The sequence below is a fragment of the Bombus impatiens genome, unplaced genomic scaffold (assembly GCF_000188095.3).
Source record: "Bombus impatiens unplaced genomic scaffold, BIMP_2.2 scf_0442, whole genome shotgun sequence".
NCBI classification, from domain to species: Eukaryota; Metazoa; Arthropoda; class Insecta; order Hymenoptera; family Apidae; genus Bombus; species Bombus impatiens.
The window spans coordinates 1,313,204-1,339,090 of NT_176861.1; the positions used below are offsets into that span (position 1 = coordinate 1,313,204).

General features: G+C 36.8%; 1 protein-coding gene across 1 annotated transcript in view; it reads right to left on the minus strand.

Moving 5' to 3' along the window:
* Positions 1–905: 905 nt before the first annotated feature.
* Positions 906–25,887, minus strand: part of LOC100741431 (chromatin modification-related protein eaf-1) — an 80,366-nt gene continuing 55,384 nt past the window's right edge. Inside the window, exon 5 of the mRNA XM_033321395.1 lies at positions 906–1,397. The gene's annotated coding sequence lies outside the window, so the exon portion shown is untranslated. The remainder of the gene's footprint in view (positions 1,398–25,887) is intronic.

Sequence of the window (25,887 nt, forward strand, 5' to 3'; positions counted from 1 at the left end):
AGACATGTGTTTTTATGGTGTAACAAAATTTTCGTACGACCTTTTTCAAGATATTGCCACAACTTTGCTTTCGTACGCGTCTCATGTTTCTAAATTAACAACGGGCTAACGTTTCCATCAATTTTAAGATTGCTAATATTGCACGAACTTGTTTTCTCAATCTAATTTATTTGTTTTAAATTATTAGTGTTTCCCACTGATGGTTGTCGAGAAGTTCGATTAAAAGTTGCGATCAAATAATCCGTAATTGCGAAAACTGTCGAAAGATACTCTGGTTAGAAGATCAATTACACGAATTGATTACATAAATTCAACCATTAATAATTATTCGCACGTGTAATAAATTTCTTGAGTTTCAGACGTCTTCTTCGGTTTCAATGACCATCAATGATTTTACCTACGTAGCGTTGAAGGCACGACTATCGAATGAAAGGTAGCTGTATGTCAGTTCCGATACTTTATTTACGAATACACGACGCGCTGCATGCGATGTCGTATAAAAAATTCATTTCATTTTTTCACTGATCATTCTCTGATAAATCCAGATGCGAGATACGGATTTCCTGGCCTCTGGTTACAAACGATTTTTAACTCCGTGCAATAGTAAATTATTGATCACATGCAACGCTAACTTAACCTAACTCGAACACGTGCGACATTTACGCAGGAGAGTTCATAGAAATAATCGCAGGTATAAAAGAATTTTTTAGTCTAAAACGAAGAAAAGTAGATCGATATTTTTGCAACAGTCTCAAAACAATTAGTTTGTTATTTTACATTTTAAGCGATTCTCTCTATACGTGCATAGATATTATTAAATTAAGTTCTTGGATATTAATTAATTACTAAATCGAGTAACAACACACGAATGTTATAGTAAAGTATTCTTTATTTATTTATTTATTCTTAATCCCTGCTTTGTGCCTTAGGATGGCTCCTGATTTACATTCTACTTGTTTACAATATATGCTTAACCATATTTATACTATAATCATAACTAACAATCTTTCTTATTATTACCTTTCTTATTAAAATATCAATCTACTGCTAAACACCTAGTGTCCTATTGTTATTCATATTATCGTCCCTAACTCTACTATGTACTACTCCATTACAGCTTAGTTTTTCGTACATCGTTGCAATTTATATTTAACTTCTATTGGTGTAAAATGTAAATTAAAAGAACGATGGTATATCTTTCAGACGAAACAACATCGATCCCGCGACTGTTAGAATTTGACGGATGTTCTCTGGCGAGGGCGATTTCCAGCTGATTTTATCTCTTTTGTCTCTCGCGGATCTCCGCCGCGAAATTTCTCTCGTAAGCCCGAACTGGTGGTCCGAGCGGCGAAAATTCCTGTTCTTTTTTATATTCCAACCACTTGTCCGATGTGCTCCTGCAAAATGAAAGCGTGTTATTTGCCGCGAATAGTGGCGACACTCGATTCTTCGGCCAGGGTGAAGGATATTGGAAACGAAATGCCCCAGCTTGTTCGTCGCGCGCCTCGTCGCATCGGCACGAGTGTACTACTCGAGGCCAGCAGCGGATGGAGAAGTCCGCGGCCGAGTAGTCGGCCGAGTGACTCGATTCTTCGGATATTAAACTCTGAAGATGCCGCACTTCGCCGCGGCATCTGACTCAGCGAGTGTCATTAATAACTTGGAGAAGATAGATAAAGTGCTAAACACCGTGAGCTGTGTGCTCGAGCACACGTCATTACCCTGACTACCGAACAACTCGATTAAAGGGTTCCTAAATGCACCGACCTTGTCGAGGTCGCTACTCACCGCCAGCTTTTCAAAGGCAACTTTTTCAGCTCTCCGTGGAGTCTTCTCCCGCTGATCGAATATCCTCGATAAAGGAGCGACGATTTTTTTCGATTAAATATAGTAATCGCGTGTAATTTTACATCACGCGGAAAGATTCATAGCTACGGATTATTCCTTCTCATTTTCTTCTATTCATTCAGACTTTTAATTCTTTTTTTGTTCAAATTTCTCTTAGAAATCAGACTGTTTTTTTTTTTCAAGTAGAATAACAGATTGTATTAATATTATTCTAGTAATAGATACAGAAAACACGAACAATTTGATTTATTTAAATTGTACAGGTTAGAAGGTGAAATTTTTGTTTGAAATATCTCTTTGTCAACGTAGAACGAAATTCTAACATTTTTTAGACACAGTTGTGTGAGATATTGTGCGTTGTACGCGTCATATACATTTATAATTTCAATTCAATTTTTCATTAAATTTATCTCTACGTTGTTCGTAATTACCAATAATTTCAACGAAATAAATTAATATCCTTTTGCCGAGAGTTAAGACATTAAGATACGATTGCTTTCAAGGATAAAAATTCCACGCTTCAACGAAGCAGTACAATTTGCAACCTGCTGATCTGCATAATATCTTTATCTCTGTAAAGAAATCGGAAATTTAGTAACCTGTACGTTTCAGTCCCGTGTTATGATATATGTATGCCCAGTATATCGATATAATCCAATATTAGGGTGATTTCGCGGCACCCTAGCTCGAATGGCGAAGAACTTTCGTCTCGCGGAGGGCAAATGTTTTAAATCGATGGGCAAAGACAGGAGGGAAGGAAGCTGGTATTTGGCACCATCCTCCGGGTCATTTCTTGCCGCTTAAACGCTTTGACGGCTGAAATGGGAAAACTTAGCAAAGAGCAATTTTAGAAGCAACGCGTTGCTTGTGTATCAACTCCTACGATTAAATAAACGAAAGTGTTAATTCCAAATGATACTTCAAAGGTATAATAAAAGTTGAGCATCAACGTGTTGAGCATTTAATACGTTGCATGTATCTATCCATAACACGCTGTTAGATCTAACTACGATATTATTGAAGTTAAATTTTTATCACTGGGAATATTAGGTACGTGTTTATGATCATATCAAATATTTTTCAATCCACGTACTGTAAAATAGCGAAGAAAAAAAGAGATATTTTCAAAACTTTGTCCGTTAAATATCAATTGAATTTTATTTGAAATGCGTATCTTATTTATTAATTATCAGATGGAGAAAGAATAGATCGAAAGGTGATCGATTTGTAGAATACCTGGCATAATATAATTGAACTTAATTATATGAATTTAATTAGTTAGAAGTCTCGTAACTCAATCACAATGAAAATAGATATAAGAGACAATTTGAGCATATAACGTAGGATTTTCTCATAGTATTTATAGCATTTGTATTTGTCAATGTTTTAAATGAACGATTAATGCGTTTTTAAAGGATAGAGAAATCGAACGAAGAAATTGAAATTTTCCTTTTAATATGGAAAGATTAATATATAGATACATATATCGACATTTAAGTAGCGGATTAATTAACGCGATATCGATATTACTATTATTAGCGATAATTAAGCAACAAATAACAGCAAATGAAACATAAGTTTAACGCGTGTTCGATGCGTTAGGGTGCCAAGATTTCTCGATGTGTACGTGTAGTATGGTAATTTTAATTATGAGATAGTTCACTGCGATGTCGGTTCCGCGCAGAGAAAATTACTGCACGTGGAAGGGGTGAATCCGGTGGATGGGGTAACAATGTATTATGTGTTCCCCTGTCAACCCCTCACGTTAACCACAAACCCCTTCTATTCACCCCCAACAATTCGTTAACTGCTATCGAATTGACTTTAACCGCCGTAAGTTGAAAGTGCAACCCCGTTACCTTTAACAAAAGTTTACAATCGCCTCGACCAGACGCGAGCAATCGTATTTCGTTCCTTTGATTGGTAAAAAAAAAAAAAATCTACACGATAAATAACAGGATAATATAACAATTTTTGGCTTAAATTAAAAACAGATTTTGTCATTTTTCAGAGGACAGGAAATAGTTAAACGAAGCTCTACGAAACATTTTCAAATGAAAAATCAAAATAATTAAAGATCGCAAAATCTTTCGAATGATTGAGAACCTTAAGGTGTTATTAGATAAATTATGAATGAAATTTCGACGTGATAAATACACGGAAGTAAGATAAAATTAAATTAAATTAGATTAAAGATTACTGTAATAATATAAGAGAATGGTATTAAAACAAACATTGGCTATGTATCGTTTTATTTAAGCTCACAAACGAATCATAGTTTCGTCATCTGAATTGAAGATATACAGGATCGTACAAGCGGAAAGGAGGTGATTCTAAGCGAAAAAAGAAGTCGAAAATATAGAATAAAAATTTCTTTTTCATTTGTTTCTTTTTTAATTTTTTTAAAAATCTACAGTGAGATGCGTTATAACGAGACGTGATAAAGTGCACGCGTACCGAGCGAAAATTCAAAGTCGATTTTCTCGAAAACAAAGCCTCGAACGAAAAATTTTTATTCTATATTTTCGACTTCTTTTTTCGCTTTTAAAAAAATTAAAAAAGAAACAAATGAAAAAGAAATTTTTATTCTATATTTTCGACTTCTTTTTTCGCGTAGAATCACCCCCTTTCCGCTTGTACCACCCGTTACCAACCACCCTGTATAAGAAGCGTAATTCATGAAACAGGAATACACCACTCAATATATTTTTATATCAATTAATTTAATCAATAAACAAGATACTATAAAGTAGCCTATCTCTAAAGTATTATAATCTCTTATGTATTAGCTTGTATTGGTACAGTTACACTTAAGAAGCGCACGCTATAATCTATAAATATTACTTTCACAGCAATAGAGCAAACTTATATTTGCAGTAATCGAACGAGTTTATATTCTCTGGCTTAAAATTGTTTAAGAGATATTATATCAGTCAGGTATCGTGAAACTTCCACCAAGTTAAGCGAAATCGAAGTGGTTCCTATCGTGGTATATGTTCGAAAGTAGCAATAAACTTACCCGCGTGGGAGGGTTTCAAGGATGAATTGTTTAAAACTACCCTGTCGCGTGTGAGCTCTCGTTGTCGAGAATGAAATGAAAAGAGGTTATAGATATGAAGAGTTCCGGGGGATTTGTAGCCATCTTCTATACGGCATCTGTATTATACAACCGATGGGAAGGGAGCAACGTATTTCGCGGAACATTGAGCCCCATGGACTTTAAAATACATCCGAAACCGAATCTGTCTCTCTTTCTGTGTACTCTGAAAATTTCTCCCCCCCTCCCCCCATCTATACACTCGCTGCGCTATCTGTTTTCTGATCGTATAATGTTACCCTTGCGTTGCAATTTTTATAACATTTTCTGTTTATGGAAAATAATTTAATATATCGTAAATTATGAAGAAACAATATTTTACAGGGAACTGAGATAATGTATAAATAATTAAACAAAGATAATCACGTTATTGTACGAAAATTTTTGATGAACAGCGAAATATAGTCGACAAAATTTTATAATACGATCGACATAAATGTTTAATCGACAAAAATGTTAGGTACATTTGGATAAGCTTCAAGGAGTAAAATTTTGGCTGTGAATCTCTCAGAAGCTAAACTGATCGATTCAATTTTTTATAAATTTCCTAATTTCGTTATGCATATATAATTTCGTTATGTTATTTCTGCAAGTTCATTTATAGCAAATTCGAAGGAAAATATTAAGGAATATTTGTAACGTATTACCATCTTAAGAATCGCACAATACTCTTTTAAACGTGCCTTACGAACTACGTTAGAAAAACATACTTCTCTGATTTTTTCTCGAAAAGAAAAAAAGGAGCAAGCAACGATACTGGCAGCATATTTTGGAAAATAATTTATGTTCGAATAATTAATCATTCTAAAATTGAAAATACCAAGAAAGCTTCGTCGCTGAACTATTTCAGAAGGAATATCGATAAAGTAAGGCTCGTCGAATCCGAACGCACTGATAACGTTAACGAAACTTAAAGAGGTATAAAAATACTTCCGAACATTTTTGATTTGATATGTCAATTAAGATAGCGAGTCTTATCTGTCGCTATGTGCCTTGTGCGCTCAGCGCACGAGAATGCGTAACAGAAGGGAAGCACATAGAGGGTAATACATAGAACACATACATAGGGGTTTGCACGCCGGGAGAACTTTATGGGGGCTTCGAGTATATTTCCTGATTGAGCGGACTAATCCACGCAAAGGAGGTTTTATCGTCGAGGTATACGTAATCGAAGGGGGTCTCGTCTCCATGCGAATGTCGCGTGGATAAGTAATGTCAGAATCAAGAAGTTCCATGAAAAAATTATTTAATTACGTGCATCGAACATTTTTTGATATTTATGTCACATAGAAAAATATACCTGTACCTTGCCATACATAAATCGTAGCTATGCATCTAACATCAAATACAGATTATTATTTTTCTTTCGATCAAACTCGATCGTAAAATATTTTGTTAAAGAATTATCCGCGACCAATTATCGTTCTAATGCCACGTATACGCCTGAAGAAAGCATCACTTTCAACAAAGTTCGTCTTAGCGGCAGATCGAGAGACGCTCAGTTCGAACTCTGACGAACTTTCCCTCTGATCGAAGTTTCGATGGTTACCATCGAAATGGACAATAACGAGAGAAGTCTGAAATCCCGTAGAGTGTTTATGCAGGACCATTTCCAAGTCTTCTCCCTATCCGTTTCGCCGCAACTATACTATCGCGGGCACAATAAAAATAGACCTCCCGTATAGGTTAGCCCGCTTACTATCAGGCCGCAAGTTACGATTAAAAGAGCGAGTCGCAGACCCGCCCAGGCCGTGTCTCGAATTCTCAGTTTCTAGGAAGACTTGCAGGGGATTCGATAGGAGTGCCAGAGGGGCCAAAAGGCCAAGCTCTCTGGAGGACTAGCCTTTACCCCACGCGGGTTTATGCTTATCGTAAACATCGCCGCAGACAAATCTCGTGGCAACCCGGTTCAATGGATGGGAATTCGTGTGACGGTAGCGCAGAAAAACGCCGATATAATGCGACGAAATTGTAAATACGAACTGGGGATGCCTCGACGAGAACCGATGAATACGTCCGCGATCTCCGTGATTCTCTCTGGTTGCATGTACCTTTGGAAGATACCGAGTACTGCGCATACGGTGTTTTACGAATGTGCGTGGAATAACGCAAGAGATCAGGCTAAAGATCGACAATGGTAGGTCAAAGTTGTCGCGTAATGGGGAAAAACGATGTTCCACTAACGTATTACGATGATACCAACGAGAGAGGAGATTGCAATTTTGTACATGTACATATACAAAATCATAATTTGCGTGGTAATTATACGTATGTATAAAATTATAACGTAATTACATGGAAATGTTGCCACTGTAACGACTGTTTCGACTAGTTTCGGCCGCAACTTTCACATCAAGAATTAATAAAATATGATTTTTACTGTGTTTGTAGGAAAATTTAAGGAAGGTGCTATAAGACAGGGCGAAAGTTCATTTCTCTAGTTATTACATCTAATAGTTATGAAATAATTCGAAATAAACGTCCTTCTCTCATACGAAGACGAAGTTATCCGAGTATCCAAATAGCATCATCGTTAGTTCATGATTAGATAGTCAAGATTCTACTATACAGAGTGCCCAAAAATAAATGGGGAATATTTTGGAGACCACTTCGGCACGTCTAAGCAATAAAAAGATGCTCGTACGAACATGTGTGTACTATTTGATTTCGAATATAAGCTGTAGACGGCTTTAACGCTAATCTCGCCAAGCCCGGTCAGATGAGATGGTTTCAAAATTTAATTTAAAATTGTCCATTCATTGTTACTTCTTTCGTTCCTCTAGCTTTGCGTAAATTCTTGTATTTTCTCGACTTCTCAATTTTTCTCAATATAAGAGTTTACATAAAGTTAGACGAACGAAAGAAATAACGATGAACGTACAATTTTCAATTAAATCTCTGGCTATGCCTGGTAAGATTAGTGTTAGAACGACTATGCTATTCCCAGACGTTGCTCGGATTTCCCGGAAACCTTGTCCAATTCTCAACACCCTTAATGAACGAACGAATTATATATCGCGATACAAAATTCGTTGCAACACGAAAACAAAGTCCAATCGGATGTTCGTTTATATTTGTAACTTTTAATAAATAGTAATTGCTTTGATGCGTCCAAGTAGCTGCCACATATTTACCACTTATTCCGCGACACCCTGTATATATCCTGATTCTGAGAACATTTTGAGTACCCGACTAATTCCTCTAACACCACTTTGCATGTAGACCAGAGGCGAAACTGGCAGCAGAGTACGCGCGAACTCTGATCTTCTCCAATAAAAACGGCAAGAGGGTGTTGGCTATGCGGTCAGTCTGGCCACTGGTTAATGTGTAGACATTTTCTGTTCACGGCTGTATCAGGCCGAAGAATGAATATTCAACAGTAAACACTGGCAGCGGTTTGCAAAGGGTTCGCGAGAGGGTTGTACGCGGAGATAGAGAAGGGAGAACAAGGTGGTTCACGGTGGTTTGGACAGTACCGGGGGAGATCTGCCGTGACTTGTGCAGATATAAACGTGGCTCCGGTTGAGAGGGACATTGTTTACGATATTACATCTGTAATACCGGTCAAGTGGCCAGCGTCCAGTGGTGTTCCGTAATCTCTTCTGTGCCAGGACTTTGTTCCTGACCAGATACAGCACGTCGGGCTGCTCCAGCCCTGGTAATGACGGTGGTCTCGTAAGTGCATTAAGGATAGCATGCTGGTTTAACACGTTTCTCAAGTATCTGCTGCAGTATGCACGTATCCTTGTTGCCTATGCAGCGTTACGCTGCGCTCGGATGTTATATTTTGATCGTTATCAAAAGTTGGGAATAAAATATGTAGCGTTAGTCACGATGCGATATGTTTCACGATGACATTCGTGCATGAATTATGAATAAATGGCTTTCGCGAAATTGTTTAAGAGACGAAGATGATGACTCGAATAGCGATATGGATATATGTTGAAATAGATTGAAATGGATGATAAACTCATCGAGTTTGTCTCGTTTCAGTTATAATATGCTGTCTCTTTTCTCTTAATCTTTTAAAATATATATGCTCAGGTTAATCGTAAATGTTCCCTGGTATTAGTAATCCAAACTTGGAAATTCATCTTCTAGACAGCAATTGATATGTACAGGTAGTAGAATAAAACACAGTACTATACTGAATTGCAGGATTCTAAAGAATAAGGGCGTTTCTGATTATTTTAAATAAATTTTATAAATTATTTTTTGAGATATTCAGGTTCAAAGTTTCATTTCGTTAATAAAACAGTAATACCGATGGAATATTTTTCCAAACAAAGTTGAGTAAAGTTTATTGTCAGCGAAAAATGGAATGACGACAAAATACACATTAATTTTAATCCGAATAAAAAACTGGTGTGATATTAAAAAAAAGAAAAAAAAACGATTCTGGACGCCTTTCCTCGCCAAATTTTTTGTTTCTTCTATCCAATTATCGCGATATATAGTTGTTAATTTATCGACACACGGTCAGGTTTATAGATTCTAAAAATGAAACGAGAGGAAAAGGGACATTTTTCGAGAAACGTCCTAAGAACCCTTCGATTTATAATTGCTATTAATGTACCGTAATATTTGTTATCCTATAAAAAGAGATTAAAAACGGTTGAAGCTTCGAAGCTTTTACTGGATATAGGTCATCAATGAATAACATTAGCCGTAATCGGAATTCCTAAATTCGGTTTTTACCGTAACCCGCAATTTACTGTTAATTAATACAGTGATTTTACCGATACCAACTGTCCGCCGCAGAAGTCGCTGGCCGAAGGACAAACATCGCCGTAGCTGGGGAGGACGATGTTTTGATTCTGGCTGTTATAGAGAAGACATATATCACTGGTCCACCCCATTGCTATAGATGCCAGTAGTTAGGGTGGCGAGCTGGGCCCGAATGGACACGAGGCGATTTATTGCCACATTCGATATATATGATTATTTAAATCTTTCCCAGTTGTCGCAGTCATTCGGCATTTTCGTGCGTCGTGTGCTGCGAATTTTTCAGTTTAAGTCGTTTTTAGAAAATATTTTTGAATCGTATTCAACATCGATCTTTCTACGATAGATAATTTACCAGGAAGATGAGTAGTAAAAGAAATTGTAATGTTTGAATGATATTTTCAATAAATGTTGATATGTAATCAAAGATTGACTATTTTCTCTAAGTCGATGTACCTTTTAAAACAATTGAGACGTTGAAATATGAAATGTGAAAATTTCTACATTATTTAGTTAATATTATTCGGATTACATATTATTTGAAATATTTGCATTTCATTTGTTGAGGGTTACGATGTAATTATTTTATTTCATTTGAGAGGCCAATCGATATCTTTCTTTGTTAAAGCATCGAAAATAAGTGTTTTGTGATGTAAAAAGAGGTAAGTTATCGTATTATTTATGCGAATCTACGAGACTTCGATATGATGAGTATTATAGATATTTTCGTTAATTGAAAATCATTAACTTTAATTACGCGAGATATAGATTTCTGTTATCCTTAATCTTCCCTGAGTAAATTAAAAAAATGTCTCGATGGTTGAACCGGACTTGAACGATTTAATTTCTAATTTTTATCTTACAAGTTACGTAGAACGACGAAATATATTTTGACGCGTAAATTCGCAGCCTGAAAAGCAGAAACAGCCTGGCTGGGAAGTCCGGCAACACGTTTCCGTTATGGAGATTGGTTTTGCTGACGGAATACAAAGCGTGTGTCTTGTGCAGGCTGTAATGGCAAAAGTACGGACATGATCTTAAACCGCGTATATTTCGAATAGATCCGTCACGAGTTTATTGAGATTGACACTTGCCTTTAACTTCGACGTGTTGGAGGATCTTAAAATTGAAGTATTGCCGAATATTATTTGCATTCGACCCGTACGATGTCTCGAATAAGATGGAACTTTGCGAGAAACCGCTAATATTATTAAATTCTTTCGGTATTTAAAAATAGAATATGACGAAAATTGTATGCCAAAAATATACAATTTTATATGTATCTACGTAAATACGCAATTACACGTATCAATTTATTTTCATATTTATTTTTTAATCTCCATGAATACGTAAGTATAAATTTCACATTAATTCGTTGCAATGTGAATTGAACCGTTTAAAAGTGAACGACAACTAGAACTAGAAAATACGCAATTACACGTATCAATTTATTTTCATATTTATTTTTTAATCTCCATGAATACGTAAGTATAAATTTCACATTAATTTGTTGCAATGTAAATTGACCCGTTTAACAGTGAACGACAACTAGAACTAGAAAATGCGCAATTACACGTATCAATTTATTTTCATATTTATTTTTTAATCTCCATGAATACGTAAGTATAAATTTCACATTAATTTGTTGCAATGTAAATTGACCCGTTTAACAGTGAACGACAACTAGAACTAGAAAATGCGCAATTACACGTATCTATTTATTTTCATATTTATTTTTTAATCTCCATGAATACGTAAGTATAAATTTCACATTAATTCGTTGCAATGTAAATTGAACCGTTTAACAGTGAACGACAACAACAATGAACTAGAAAATGAACTAGAAAATAATCGCCTCTTTATTCGCAAGGTTCATCGTGTCTGTGGTATCGGATATACAAAAAGTCTCAACCTTTTGTGTCTCTTATCAGCTTCTATTCTAAAGAAGATTAAAATCACTTCGACACTTTCTCTGGCTATCCAAGGTTGCAAGGAGGGTGTGAGAGTTACGATGCAGAAAAGAACCGCGACGAATTCAGAGTTCACGGCGAATACAAAGGCAGATCGATAGGTTGTCTAAGACCGTGTCTGACAGGAAAGTCGAAATCTGTCGGTGGCAGAAATATTCGAAGCGCACGGCGTATTTCACGCCTAATTTCTCGCAAATTCCGTGCTGAATATTCTTCGTTCTCAATCTCATGCGGGCCACGTGCCATTCATCTTTTAGCAGCCCTAGCCGCTTGAATTCTCAGCGTCGAACCGCGTTTTGAGTTCCTTAATATCTTATTTCCTCCTTTTTCATCGATGGTTTTCTTTTTTTTCTAGAAAATAATCTTTTCTCTTAAAGCGATGTATTAGAAACTGTCGAATATTAATTTCTTCCAAACTTCTTAACGCTTTCTTAAACATTTTGTCCAACACGGTACTTATTTTTTCTTTTTTTAAGTAATACCTACGGTTTTGTGACCTATTTTAGCGATTATAATATAAAATACAATGTAATATTGTTGATAATTATAGAATGTCGCATGAACAACTAATTTTTGAAATTTAATCACAATGACAAGAATAGATCAACTTTATCGCAGGTAAACGGCACTTTTACAGACGAAACACTCGTCGAATCTATCTTTAACGATGTACAGTCTACAGTGACTTTGAAAAATTCACGTGTCAGAGATCATCGAACTCGTATTGCAGTGGTTATACCACTTACACGCTCGGTATATCATCACTGTACGATTCCGAGCGAGAAGAAATAAAAATAATCTTGAAGTTCCAAAGAACGTTCGTAGCTGGAGCTAGATAAAGAATCCTATGCTCATCGTAAAATATCTTCTTCCAAAAAGAACGACCTGTTCGTCGAACGCATCTTTTAAAAAAGATTTTAAAAAATCTTTTAAAATCAAAAACCATAGTTCCGACGATATTCTCATATCTCGCGTTGATCGACCTTTTCCAGAACCAAAATTTCATTTCACATCGCGAGAAACATTATTTTTTATTAACTACAAATAATAGAAACACGTATCTTCTGATAATTTCGTGGAAATGAAACGTTGCGTTACGATTTGCGCTAGTTTTGCCTGAAACAAATACATCTCCCGTTGTGTACGTTCCATACGGTTGGCAAAAATTTAAATCAGTTAAAACCAACTACTCTGTACGTTGAAGCTCCTTACAAATTACTATATCCGTGTCGTTCGACGATATACACGACGATTACATCATCGAACAATTTGCTATTTCAAACGAAAAGCTATCGTCCAGTAAGAACGTAGCGCGAACAAATATCACGTACCACGAGTATTCGTATCTGTACATAAACATAAAAGAATGTCTGATCCGATGGCTATCGTTTGTACGGTCATTAACATGAGCAACGAAAGGCACTCGGCGCGGAGATATTTCGGTCAGGACGTGCGTTGTACTCGGTGTCGTCGGTTCACCCCATATTTCTTTCGAAGCTGGCCTACCCCTACCGTATACCTCCTGCCTACACGCACGCACACCAGTCTAGAAATTCATTAGGGGTATCTGATATTTCTGGTGGGTGCTTCGCGCCGGAATAAATCATACGCGTGGCCCAACGGAAGCGTTTTGCCGGTACGCCGAGCTTCTTCCTCGGTGCATGCGCGATCTATCCGTTTTATCTCTTCTGTGCGAAAGAAGGGAATGAGCCTGGCCAATCACCACCGTGGATAAACGAAAAAGACAGGACAGGAAAAAGAATCGGCATAGATACAGTGGCTAGAAAAGGTATTTGAACGTGCCCTCATTTTTTAATGAGGTGTTTTTTTTTTTTATCAGGTTCTATTCAGGTTCGTTTCATTATTATCTCATTATACTGTTTTATGGAAGAACGAATTAATTGGTCATAGTTTCTCTTTCCGGAACTAGAAGCAGTGGATCGTACTAACTTAGTATCTTAATATGTGGAAAAAATTCGCGATTCACGAACTTTTCGAACTTTCGACGAGTACGTTACGTGTGTGCCGTGAGACACGTGGAGTTTTCATTGACACATCGGTGAATTGCGAAACAAATCCTCGTCCGATTCTGTTGGATTCTTCGTTGCGGTATAACACGCTCTAAATATGCGCGCTAAATACATACTCGCACTAAATACATACACTACACGCATACTAACTACCTGCTACCTCCTGGCAGTGTACCTTGGATTATTCTAAATGCTGGCGGGATGCTTGTTGTTGAAACGTCAGTAAAACGGTGACAAGAAATCGTACACCAAGTTTCTAGTAGTCATAGTAACGGAGCAGGCTTCGATCTTTAAATCCGCGATAGTTTTAGTCTTAAATAAAATTTCGTAATTTCCGTAGAAACGTTTAAATTTGTAAATTTTTAAAGGAGGAAAAGCAGCTTCGCTTTATATGGTGCTATATGATGTAAAAACATCATTGAAAAAAACGAGCTCAGTATCGTGAAAGTCGAGGTTTCACGCTTCAAAATGCGCTCGCCTGGATCGTTGTACCATTCTTTTTCTCACCAAGTTACTGCTGTCTAAATGTCGGCAATTTTTCAGCGAAAATTTAGTAGCAATTTTGCAGGTCAGTGTGCATGTACGTAGGAATTACAAGATATTTAGCGCAATTATACAGGATGCTTGGTAACTGGTGGTACAAGCGGAAAGGGGGTGATTCTACGCGAAAAAACAAGTCGAAAATATAGAATAACAATTTTTCGTTCGAGGCTTTGTTTTCGAGAAAATCGACTTTGAATTTTCGCTCGGTACGCGTGCACTTTATCGCGTCTCGTTATAACGGATCTCACTGTAGATCGTTGTCTCGATTGACGTTACTTTTTTAATTTAAAAAATTTTTAAATTTTTGAATATTTAAATTTTTAAATTTTTAAATTTTTAAATTTTTAAATTTTTAAATTTTTAAATTTTTAAATTTTTAAATTTTTAAATTTTTAAATTTTTATTCTATATTTTCGACTTCTTTTTTCGCGTAGAATCAGCCCCTTTCCGCTTGTACCACCAGTTACCAACCACCCTGTATATTTTACAGCAATCGGAATAGGATCACTGTACATCTATTAATTTCTTCCCAAATATATATTCGCAGTAAATATCCTGCAACTTTTCTATACATTTTCAAACTGGTTACAAATTTCACCGATATAGTCGAAGCATTCGTGTTTCGACACGGCGTTAATAAAATTTCAAAATATTTTACATGCATGAAATTTTCCTACGATAAGTGTCCAAATATGTACGTTAACGAGCCATTGTACTTAAATCTAGTTAATTAGGACAAATACAATATGCATGTGCATAGATTTTTTGTAATCTCTGTAGACAGAAAGAAAGAGATAGTTAGACATCTAAAGAGAGAAAGAGTTTACGTCGAAGACGAAGCGAAGAAAGAAGGTTAAACGCTTGAACGTGATCCGGGCTTAAACCGTTCGTGGACATCGGGCAAATCTCGTTACGAACCCGACCACCACCCACTATCCCCAACTCACGATCCATCGACGAGGGATGGTTTATGTATCTATAACGAAAGCTACCGCGGAGATCTAAGAAGCTTCTCTCTCGGTCGTTTTCGATCGGCTCAATCTTACCGGCATTCGTGATCATTGGAGCGTGGTCCGGCCAGCGTCTTACCGTGTCCTCCAAGTAGATTGAAATTAATTTCGGTATTGAGCCGCGATTGAAAACTCGATGCGCCACGGATGACCGATACCGCCGCACCGGGATATCTCTGCCTTTGGGCAAACCAGTTGCCGCAGAGAATTACCGCACCCGTACTCTCAACGATCGAAAAGATCTTCGCAGGGAACTAAGAATTTTCTTGCAGAGTTTTGCAAGCGGATGGTGGCGGAAATTCAGTTTCAATCGTTTGTTTGCATATCGTGTCGTAATTTGTCGATACTATCGGCTAATAAAAGAAAGAGAAGAATAATTTGCGCTCGAAGAGGATCAAGAAATAATGAAATTAGCTGAAGTGACGTACGATGAAAGTTCAATTACATTTTGCTGAAAAGAATCGAGCAGATACAAAATGTATTTGAAGGTATATTTTAACGAGGAGATTTTTATGAATTTCGCGTGAAAGGAAATAAATGTCCATGCTTTTGTACTCGTAAATGTCAGATATAGAAAAACAACGGTAGAAGGAGATGATTTTTTGTGTAAAATTAAACGAAGGAAAAAAATACACAATATACACGTGTTCCTCTTCTGTTGACTCGTCCAAGGCCTCGGTTTCAAGAGAACTAATTTCGCTGAGTACGCTCGCGTTGCTTGAATTAGATCGCGTTTATCGTTCTACAATCCTGAATGAACGATGAGTGAACATTGAACACACATAGTCTCGATGAACGAACACGACCATCTGCATGTACGTGAAAATTTTCCACGGTAATGGATATTAGAGAGTATTTCAACTACGTACTAGTAATAAGTACTATCCAAAGCGTTATTCGACGAGCCGTGTCGTAACTAAAATTATAAGCGTAGCAGTGAATTCTCAGAACCGATCAGTTCGAAAATAAAACAAGATTTTCAAAGTGAAATTTATTTTACGCGTTCGATCAACTCCTGTACGAGCGTTTCGCCCCATTTAAAATCGTTTCACTATTCGCTGCATTGCTACATGCACGTCCACGGCTTACGAAGAAAATTTATTATTTCTTTTATTTATTTATTTATTATTGCTCAGTCCGTGCCTTTCGGCTTTGGACGAGCTTTCTTATCCACTCTAATTCACTCTATTATATTGCACTCCCTTAATTATTCTATCTCTAAAAACTAAAACTAAAAACTAAAAATGAACAACTAATGACTAAGAACTATTGCAACTTTGGGCTTTTATCTTCTCGCTGTGCTTCCTTCCTGTCCTTTGCCCTTCTCTTCTTTATTATTGCTTTTAGTTCTGTTAAACCTTCTCCAGTCTCGTTTAGTGCTTGTCCTATGTCCTTTGGTCCTCCCGTTATTTCGCATTCTTTCATTACATGTCTCGGGTCTTCTTCTTTTCTTCTACATAGTCTGCATCTTTTTTCTCCCTCTTCTTTCCAGTATTCCCTTGCTTTGGTCTCGTTTCCGCATCTGAATCTTGCCAACATTCTTCTGTCCTTCCACTTCAATCTCCCCTCTAAGTACTTACAAAGAAAATTTTACGCCAATAAATGTAACGTTCCAAATAATAAGTTAATTTCGTCGCGAGTTGTATAATTATCGAATTAGTTGTATTTCGAATATAAATGTAAAATAGCAGCAGGATCGATTCGCGTTAAGATCACGAAGACACCTATGTTAAAGAAAATGCGCAGATCGAAATGATCGAGATTAAGATGATTTTATTATTTTCTATAGATCTTACGTATTAAAGAGCCATAAAATATAATAGCAATTGTAATATCTGGAATGAAAAACGTTTCAAACGATAAGTAGTTTTGTTACGAATTATATTACGTTGTCCGAAAAGTTTCTTTCCTTTTATAAACAAATAACAGACGCACAGTATTTTTTGTTTTATATTGGTTTATTGAATTATGCACGAGCATAATATATATAGAAATATATAGAATATATAGAAATATAACGAAATGGATCATACCTAATTCAATAGAATAATATAAAACAGAAATTATTCTTCATCTATTATCACCTTATGAAAGGAAAGAATCTTTTCGGACAACCTAATACCATTATAGGATTAATTCTACAGTTGTAAATGATAACGATATCGGGTGTTGTAAATCGAATAGCGTAAAGCGCACGATCGATTCGCGTTAACGCGATAAACGTGCATTAAAGAGAAAGGGAAGAACTTTTGAGAGATTTGCCTGCATAATTTTTCGCAACTGCGATGACCGCCTATTATTCGTACATTACCGAATTCAAATTAATTTCGTGCGCGGTACCATAAATCAAAGCTCACCGGTCTATAACTATAACGGGTGAGCCCTAAATCACAGCACGGTAATTGCAGTACCGCTCGGCCGGATCTGCGCGCGGTATACGTACCGGAACTACCTAACAGATGAGGCCATTGAATGGAACGTTCTGTTCCTTTGAAAAGAGATTAAAGACCCCGAACTTTCTGCTTTTTCTGATGCGAATATATAGCTCTCTGTCCGATAGAAACGATGAACTATAAAACAAAGAATTTCAAGCAAAATAAGACAAATGTTAGAAATTAACGGTTGCTTTTGTAAATAATAAAATAATCGAGCGTAGTGCACTTAAGTTGATTTTAAAATTACTCATCCCTTTCGAGGTGCATAGGCATAGCAATTTTTCTTGCATTCGCATTTTCTACGTGTTTTACATATTTTATATTCTACGTTCCACTCTATGGCTTCCCTTTCTTCAGGTTTCCGTAAATTATCAAATTCGCGTGTATTCATTTCAATGTTTTGACAAATCTATCATATCCGATGCATCGTAGATTTATTAGGTTACGCGTTAGTTCAGGATATTTATTCCCACGTACATTTCAAACAATTAATATTTACTCGCTTTTCGTATAACGTCGTCTGACTTGCAAACTACATCTATAGCCCATTTTTATTTTTTAATTTTATTTCAGTCGCTTATCGCGAAAATGAAATTTATAGATTGCACGTTCGGAAACTGGCTAGCAAAGAAAACATACGCCGTTCGATTCTTTTACACGCGACGCGTAAACTACCCGTCGTGCGTTCTACTTCTTTATGGAATAAACGACGCAAGCTCTAGTACGTTAACAAGAAGGAAGGTGAGAGATTTCGTGTGGAAGCACGTCAACCGAATGCATGGTATATTGGACTGGGAGCTAGGTCAGTTTAAAGGAAAAAGGAGGAAAAGGCCGGGAAAGACGAAAGTATAAAGGGCCGTCTTTCAACAAGGCTAATTTTTCGTACAACCCCTCTGTATCAAGATCACGTATGCTATTCGCCTGTAGGCACGATTCTGGTGAAAATTCATGCGTCGTATTTCTACATTCAACCGTATTTTTTCCTTTGGCGGAAGGAAGATAAAGCCGAAGGACCATGTGCAATTTTTAAGCGAACGTTTCTTCTTTGTTGTTGTATATTAACCGAGGAAATATTTATTGAAATTATCATTTTACCTTTTTTTTGCCATTTATAACGACTATTCGTAAATCAGATTTGATATAGTTCATGATGCAAATGATATAGCAAATGGTGTTTTTTATTTTTTTTTTAAACGATAGCATGTCTTTGAATAATAGAAGCGCTGCGTAACGTTCGAGCAGAAAAAGCTAGATAAATGTTATTCAGATTGTTATTCAACTACAGTTTATGTCGTGTCGTGTACGTTTTCGTATATTAATTGTAATATACAACGCGTTTTATGAATTTATTTACAATTTAAATGTACCGGAAGAACCATTCACATTGTCAGAATGCAAAACGATCAACTTGGTGTGTAGAAAATTGTATAACTCCGATATGGTAGTATTTCTTTTCTATAGAAATAAGTAGTTTCGTTTCATCGAGATTTATACTACTTGATGTTTGAACCTGTAAAAACCAAAAGTGTAACTTCGCTGGAGGTGATCGGTTTGATCTCTGTGTAGTTCAAATATCGAGCGACTTATAAATTGCAAGATATTTTACTCACTCAGAATATAATTAATGACAATATGAAGATCGATCAACTTGTCTTTTGATTTCCTTTAAATTTCCTCTCAGTGATCGTTCCTTGTTTTACTTACAATACTACTTAACTAATTACCTACTTACGATAAATACAGGGTGCTCGGTAACTGGTGGTACAAGCGGAAAGGGGGTGATTCTACGCGAAAAAAGAAGTAGAAAATATAGAATAAAAATTTTTCGTTCGAGGCTTTGTTTTCGAAAAAATCGACTTTGAATTTGCGTGCGGTACGTTATAACGGATCTCACTGTAGATCGTTGTCTCGATGGAAAAATAAAAAAGAAAAATATTTATTCTATATTTTCCACTTCTTTTTTCGCGTAGAATCACCCCCTTTCCGCTTGTACCACCAATTACCAACCACCCTGTATAATCGTGCTATCCTACAAAATAAAATATTCACCTTCGTAAATAACCCGATACCACGCAACTTTTGTTTACGATACTCGATCCACTTCGTTCGATAATTAGTAATATTTTCTTAAATATCTTATTCAATACGATTAAACTTAAACAGGTTATTTTACGATACGTAATGTCCTTTCTTATCTCTCGCAAGCCCCTGTTAACCCCAACGGTAAAACGAAAGTCCATCGAATTGTCGTCAACTTGATTTCACGTCTAATTACCAACTTTGCAGTAATCTTATCTCCTCTATCGAGGTAAAGTTGCGTAGACTGCCAAACATCGCTGCTCCGGAGACCGAATTCGTGTACAGAGGAGTCGATGCAGTCGTCACGCAGTCAGGATTGCTAGAGACTCAATGACGATTGACGAGTCGTTCTATGGTAGAAGAGCGGAAACAAAGATGGATATAGGCTGGATAGGAAGAGGATTTCTACTGCAGGGGACGAAGGAACATGCGGAGTGAAAGAGAGAAAGGGAGAAGAATGAAGAAAGATAAAGAGAAGGAGGGGAAGAGAGAGGTAGAGTGTGGCTAGTGATTGGATTACAGTCAGGGAGTCCCCGTGGACTCGCCAAATGACCGGGACAAATTGCCACTCGCCTTCGGGAATACTTATATATCTGGAGCGATCGAGCTTTACGTGTCCTCTCAGGTCCTGTTGCCTTCCTTCTGTGCACACCCTTCCATACATTTGTACGGTGCCTACAAATGATGGCAATGAACGGTGTCTTGTTTGGTGCGCTTCCTTCGAAAGTTAAAGAAGAATCGGTATCAGAGGAATATTGCTACGAATGGTAGTTTTGATATCCGAAACCGCGGACAACTTGCATCGATCCGATATGAAATTTGCTTGCTACGTAACGTAACGAAATCGAAGGTTTCGTATCGGATATTGCCGAGGACTCGACGTAGTAGCGAAAATTAGGTCGCAGAATTTCCGTTTATACTACTTGAAAGTTGACAGATGAAAGTTCGCGAGATTCGCTGATTTTTATTTCTCGTCTTTCTCGTTTATGACAAGACGACGAGGTGCTTCCTGTATATTTTCATCTCCAAGGCAAATTTAACGAGCTGCTGCGCAACAAGGAATTAGTCTCGCTTTTATCAGGTTGTTCGAAAAGTTTCTCTCGTTTTAGAAGGAAATAATAGACGCACAATGTTTCTTGTTTTATATTAGTTTACTGAATTATGCACGAACATAATAATATACACAAATAATAGAAATATAATAGAAATATAACAATAGAAATTAATATAATATAATAATAGAAATATAAATATAAAACAATATAAAACAGAAATTATTGTTCATCTATTGTCACCTTACGAAACGAAAGAAACTTTTCCTAATAATTCACCACTTTCGATTACTCGTTAGAATATAGGATCACTCGGGCAGAGATCCGTAAGAGAGAAATTCGCAAGAAAGTCCGTCATCGTCGACCTCGTACGCTATACGGAGAAATATCAAGGGGAACGTGTCCACCCTGAGAAGGTGAACGGACACACCTCTCGGATGCGGCAATTCCACCTAACCCGAGCGTTCCTCTCCTCGTACCACGCATCGTGACGTAATAACCTGGCGTTTACCCGTTGTTTATAGTCCTGGAGCATCGTAAATCGCGCGCTGGTAGTTACCGTTACTGCCGGCGTGTACGTCTTCGGAAATTCGAATCGGTACGAACGGTACAGGTCGGTGCATCGATGAAGGACAACTGCACCGTACCAATCTTTCTACGTATACGTACGTATATGTATGTAAAGGGGGAACGACGAAGAGAACGATGACGGTAACGACTCTCTCAGGAGAACGTCAGGATGCTACCACTGCCGAATCGTTGATGGTCTTTTTACATACTATCCCTGTGGTGCTTGGTGGAAAAAAGCCAATGATGGTTAGCAATACCGATCGGATATGTCACATAAAATCGAGTGCGTATGAGTCACTGAGATCGTACTTTTGCCATTGCTGTTCTGGCATCTTCATGCACTTCCTTTAAGTGCGCTTTTCACGCGAATGATTCGATTCGGTTACCGATGCTTCGATCGTAAGAAGATTTCCGACGTTTATGAAAATTCGTATTGTTGTAAAAGCAATCGAACACGGTTACGGTAAATATTTCAGTAAGAAAGTAGCAGAGTTTGGGTATTTTATATACTTTTACGTATTTTTACATCGCATTCTGCGTATTTTTCTATCTTTAGAATTCCGGTAAGCATATAACCGTAAAAATGGTTTCGATTCTTCCAAGTAATTCCATTCTTCTTTGGATAGATACGTTGCGTTCGCGTTTTAGAGTTGTAAAGGTTTCAACTTTGAATCTATGCTGTATTTACTAATTTAATCCTGGTTTCATATCGATCGATCGATCGTAACGTATATCTTTGTAATTTTCCAGCGATTCGTTCTCCTTTTCGTTTAAATATTTTGTTCATACGAGGATCTCAGATTTGCGTTCGATCGTGATTTCTTATCGATTTTTTGATAAAAAAAAGAAAGGGATTCAATGTCGAGGTGTTTTAAATTTCTGTTGCGATGAATACATTGCATTCTTAGTACTCGAGCTGTAAAGATTTTGCTTTTGCTTGCGTTTAGAATCAACCTAATCGTAACTTGCCAATCAGTCGATCAATCGATCAATCATATACCTGTTCAATGTTGCAATATTTCGTTCGTACGTCTTTCGTACATATAAATTTTTGATTCGACGTTCTAATCTCTTTATCTATAAAGGTGATTAGTTAAACGTTGTTTCGTAGTTACGTGTGTTAGGAAATTTGCTTAAAGTGCTACGTAGATTTACGAGTAAGATATCTTTAGGTATAGTTAAGGTACCAGCAGCGATTAGTTCGGCCATTAAAGAAAGCGGAGGAAACGTTATTACCCAGCAGGAATCGGTCGCGTTATCTCTGCGCTCAATTAGACCCGTAAAGAATCGCGTATAGCTCATTGATCCTCTTTGGTTTTGGTTGTAGTCGATCGACCCTTCGACTTTTTTCTCCGCACGTTCCGTTATATCACGCTCCTCTATAAAATATCGTACTAATTTGACATTCTTTTCGAATGTTCGCCAGAAAAAGACAACGTTAATGTAAGATAGTAGCTATCAGTAGTACACAGATATAGCATTTTTTTCGAAAGTAAGCGAATATAGATCGAAAGATAATTATTTTTATCTAAGTTAGTTGACGTATTAACGACACGGTGAGACGTGTTGTTGGTTAAATTAATAACGAGACGAGTTAATTTAATTAACTATATTTACAGATATTTTAAAATGTAGAATACGAAGTTAATCGCAAGCGTTACTCGCTTGATGATACTCGTTATAAGATTGCGCGATACTGCGGTACTGATACTAATTGTTATGCTGATTCGCTGGACTGATTCGCTATATTTATTCGCTCGACCCTCAGAAGGGAGGATGAAGTGGAAGGACAGAAGAATGTTGGCAAGATTCAGATGTGGAAACGAGACCAAAGTAAGGGAATATTGGAAAGAAGAGGGAGAAAAAAGATGCAGATTATGTAGAAGGAAAGAAGAAGACCCGAGACATGTAATGGAAGAATGCGAAATAACGGGAGGATCAAAGGACACAGAAAAGATACTAAATGAGACTGGAGAAGGACTAACGGAACTAAAAGCAATAATAGAGAAGAGAAGGACAATACAAGATGGAGAGGAATAACAATAAGGAAGCACAGCAAGGAGGCAAAAGCCCAAAAGTTGCTATAGTTTTAGAGACAGAATAATTAAGGGAGTGCGATATAATAGAGTGGATAAGAGGGGAGGTTGGTAACTGGTGGGATAAGCGGAAAGGGGGTGATTCTACGTGAAAAAAGAAGTCGAAAATATAGAATAAAAATTCTTTTTTTTTAATTTTTTTTTAAATTTACAGTGAGATCCGTTATAACGAGACGTGATAAAGTGCACGCGTACCGAGCGAAAATTCAAAGTCGATTTTCTCGGAAACAAAGCCTCGAACGAAAAATTTTTATTCTATATTTTCGACTTCTTTTTTCGCGTAGAATCGCCCCCTTTCCGCTTGTACCACCAGTTACCAACCACCCTGTATAAGAAGCGAAATAGGTAAAAGAGATGTAAAACCGAAAGCTCGTGCAAAGCCGAAAGGAGCAACTAAGCAATAATAAATAAATAAATATTCGCTCGACCGACTGATTCGATACTGATATTAATTCGCCCGACTGACTGACTGACTTCTGGAGAACATGGTCGTCTATTTATACCGATCGAGGGGGTTACCGGAAGGTTTGAACTTGTTGTAGGTTGCACGTAGCAGCGCAATTGCTTTATCCAGAGTTTGTTTATTACATTACGTGCGTTGTACAGTGTTAATCCTCTGTTGCAAAACAACTATGTGAGGCATCTTCGTATCGAAACGTCCTAAGACGCATATACCGCTACAATATTATCTACGATTATTATCCGGAGTAATTCTAGTTTAGTATACCGGTATCTAGTATAGATATTAGGATATTAAATAGTAGCTACGTTGGAAGAAAGACTAAAAGAGAATCGATATATAAATATTCTTCTATTTAATTTTCCAGTCAAGCTACATTTGAAAACATTCGATCATTCCACGTATAAAAATATTCGTTGTCAGAGTATTTATTCGTAATAATGTTCGTTATATTCTTTAAAATCATAGCCGCGTTAAAGTAAAAACTGTACAGACGACTTATGACATAAACGATACATGTATACCATAGACTTTGGACAATCTTTGTGTCGAAACGTCCTAAGACGCATATGTCACTACAATATTATCTACGATTATTATCCGGAGTAATTCTAGTCTAGTATATCGTTATCTAGTATAATATATTAGGATATTAAATGGTAGCTATTTTTCTATTTGATTTTCCAGTCAAACTGCATTTGAAAACGTCCGATCATTCCACGTATAACAATATTCATTGTCAGAGTATTTATTCGCAATAATGTTCGTTATATTCTTTAAGATCATAGCCGCGTTAAAGTAAAAACTGTACACGATTTATCCTGAGACGACTTACGATATAAACGATACATGTATACCATATAGACTTTGGACAATTTTTATTCAAAATTCTTCATATATCTATGTTAAAACGATTTGAATAATGAAGAAATCGAACGATCGAATCACCTCGTTTTAATCTATTTTCCCTTGATTCTGGATATGAGAAAAGAATTCTGGATATAAGAAGCTGGTGTAAACGGGACAATAAGACCGAGATCGTCGATGCCTCGACGTAATTCACCCTCGTCTCTTTAGTTCTTCCCTCGACGAGTCTATTGCATAGGGTTACGGGAAATCGGGATGCAGGATATCCTCGATCTGATCGTTCACGGATACAGCTGCTGACATTCCCTGTACACGTCCGACGAATAGATATTATCCAGGTCTCGAGAGGATTCCCCCGAGCACGTGACTTGCGCGCATCATAATAAAGCAAGTATTAACCTAGTTGTTAACTGGTTGCGGTACTTACACAGTTAAGCCCTAGCTACTGTATACATGCGTTTGCTCTTCAGTCAATCGTCTTTCGCTTTAATTCTTGTTACGTAGATAATTACGTTTATATGCATTTGAGCAATCATTCTTCCCCCAAAGCAACATTTTAGACATTTTTACGGACACTAGCGAGTATATGGTGACGTCTACACGCGTGTTACGTTCGATTTTTCTCTAATTTAAGCATCGTAGAAAAAATACGAAGATACCTTTCCAAAATATTCTCTGATATTACCTGTCGTTATCTCCTTAATGTACACGAAGATATATTTAAAGAAATACAGTTGGAAGAACAGTTATACCTTTCTAGTTTTAACAAACTCTTCGTGGAACTCATCCAACATACGTACAGTTATCCACGAAAGTCACCCTGTAAAGAGGCTATTTTTATCGAAACAAAGTGTTGCAAAATTTTACTACTAGAAAGCTGTTCTATTGTTGCTTTATACATTACAAAAGAAATATGTTGTTATATGACGTTATATTATAGTGTAACTATGTCTTATTTACACGCCCTTTTTAATGTACGAAAACTTTTGTGGATGATTAGATGTGTATTCTCTGAGGCATCATCTGTTTAATTACAGCAATTTCCACGTTATTTTATTATCTATATGTATGTATTTTACCAATTGAAACCAGCTTACACGATCTA